At 40.2% G+C, this 2,579-nt stretch overlaps 1 non-coding gene across 1 annotated transcript; it reads right to left on the bottom strand.

Annotated features, from left to right (window-relative positions):
• Positions 1–1,836: 1,836 nt before the first annotated feature.
• On the bottom strand, positions 1,837–1,942 carry LOC133300163 (small nucleolar RNA R71). The gene has a single exon (XR_009750026.1). It is a non-coding gene; the product is annotated as a small nucleolar RNA R71 (small nucleolar RNA).
• Between the last annotated feature and the right edge of the window lie 637 nt (positions 1,943–2,579).

Here is a 2,579-nt window from a genome sequence, read left to right as displayed (position 1 = left end):
TATATAATAGTGAGAAAAGGAATGCTTACAAAGCTCGGTAGATCCTCTACACTCTCCCCATGATGAATGCTGCTGTTTTTCTGGCCACTAACAATCTCAAGAACCAGTACACCAAAACTAATCCATTTTATGTTTCTTTTGTAATTTGTCTTTGATTTAATATAAGTGTTTTCTCTTCGTTCCATTTGTTATCTCTTGACTGAATCTCGGGTCTATGGGATCTCAGTTTGGAATAATTCTGTTTAAAATATCAGTCATGAGCTGAACTTTCTGTGGAATGGATAAACTGTGAAATTCTCAAAGAACTGTTTTCAAAACTCTTAACTGGAGCTTTTTGTCTTTCTTTGGTTAAGTGAGCTATATTCATTGTGTACCAATGGAAATTGGACACATACTGAGAAAGGAACTTCCATAAGGAAGGGATTTCAGACAGCTTAACCATTGGGGGAAGGTAGTGTTATGGCAAAAACACTATTGCTCACCTTAGGAATAAGGGGCCACTTCGTCCACTTTAAGGTTCTGTATTAAGTACCTGTTGGAGTCAAGGGAGTCGTAGGAATATGGAAACTTGTGAGCCATCTAGTCCATGAGCTGAGAAATCAGAGTTGGCAGATAAGAAACTGGGACAAAGCCAAAAAGTGCTAGGTCTTGAACAGAGAAAACAACTATTTAAGAGTGAATCAGTAAATTCGTTCCTTCTGTTAAACTGTTTTCAAAACCACCATCCTGTTGTCTCTTGATTATAGTTATTTCTGTTTTAGTAACTTTTACTTTATTTAATATTATATCTATCAAACTCCAATGATTATTATCTCACCTTCTTCTAAACAGGAAGGACCACATACATAACGAAGCGAGTAATTGTTTGCCACCAGATTGAACCTACTGTTCCTGAGGAACGTTGTCAAGACAGTAGGGAATGTTTGACCAGACAGTTCATTTACTAACTTTTCTTCTCATTTTCATTCTTTATAAAACAGTGTAAGACAATAATTAGGATTCTATCCTCGTGGGAACGATAATCTGGGCATTAATACACCCATTATTACTTGATGCGTGCACTTGCGCACTTAGGTTGGAACTAAGGGAACGAATCTGTGTTCTGCAAGAACAGAGGAACGTCCCCTATCAAGAACTCATATTTTTCCACCATCAGCAAACCACCCAACAAGTTTTTGGCGCCGTTGCCGGGGATAGCAACACTAAATTTTGTTCTTATTTACTGTTTTTAATACATACTTTGTATATTTGACATTACTTTCTATTCTCTTGTCACTAAATCTGCTGTACATATATAACTTGTGCTTATGATTTATGAGTGAAGAGTTTGAAACAAACTCTGACCACTCCATTGAAGTACCTGAGTTTCTCTTTGATCCGGAACCAGAACGTACATTTCATAGGAGAAGAAGAAACCTCAGGGAAGAAATTCTTGAAAACATGGCTGATCACAATGAAGAGGTTCCTCCTGAACAAAACTTCAGAACTCTGGCTGCTCCTTTCAGGAACAGACCAGACAAGGGAGTAATCCTCCCCCCTGTAGCACCCAATTTTGAACTGAAACCTATCATGTTTCACATGATTAGGGAAGCAGGGGTCTTCAATGGACTCCCTGCAGAAAATCCTTAGACACACCTCACCACATTCCAAGACATCTGTGATAATTTTAAAGCTGAGGGTGTGACAGAGGAGAGCATGAGAATGAGGTTGTTCCCTCACTCCTTAGGCTTAAAGGCAAAAACATGGATGAAAATTCTCACCCCTGGATCAATCCATACATGGGAAGAGCTCTCTAACAAGTTCATAGAGAGGTTTCTCCCAATGTCTCGACAAGCTGATATTAGAAAGAAATCTCTAACTTCAGAATGTTTTATGGAGAAAATCTCTATGAAGCATGGGAGAGATACAAGGACATCATCAGAAAATGTCCAAACCATGGGGTAGAGAGTTGTGGAGTGTTACAATCCTTCTATAAGGGACTTGACCATACTTCTCAATCTCATTTAGATTTTGCTGCAGGAGGATACTTTTTTACAGGAACACTGGAATCAAGGTACGAAATCATAGAAGGAACTGCTGAAAGATGTCTCCAATGGCCAATAGACAGAGTGAGCCCAGTAAGGAAACCAGGCATGCTAGAACTGGATAAACAAACTGCTATGGAAGCCCAGCTGGCATCACTCATGAATGAAGTGAAGAACCTGAAAGCTGACCAAGCAGCACCAAGGATGGAAGTCTTGCAACTTACAGCAGCTGAAAATGAACTATGCTCAACCTGTGGTGACCTTCATGACTCAACAGACTGCCCATCCACTGCACTAGTATGTTATGCAGAAAATTTTGGCAACAGGAACTTCACAAGAGACAATCAACAAGCAGGACGCAATGCCAATTCCGTTCCTGGAGGAACTATCTCCAAAGATCAGAACCATAACCCCCAATGGAGGCCACCCATGAACCAAAAACCACTCAACACTCAGCAGCAGTATTAGCAGGGCAGCAGCAGTGGAACGTTTGAACAAAGGAGAAACAACTACGTTCCGTTCCACAGAGATGACCAATGCATCAACACCCTGGAA

Source organism: Gastrolobium bilobum, unplaced genomic scaffold (genome assembly GCF_033153095.1).
Source record: "Gastrolobium bilobum isolate Gb01-03AN ecotype WA unplaced genomic scaffold, APGP_CSIRO_Gbil_v1 utg60503, whole genome shotgun sequence".
Lineage (NCBI taxonomy): Eukaryota > Viridiplantae > Streptophyta > Magnoliopsida > Fabales > Fabaceae > Gastrolobium > Gastrolobium bilobum.
The sequence above is the reverse complement of the archived record's forward strand: the minus strand, read 5'-3'. Positions and strand labels throughout refer to the sequence as shown.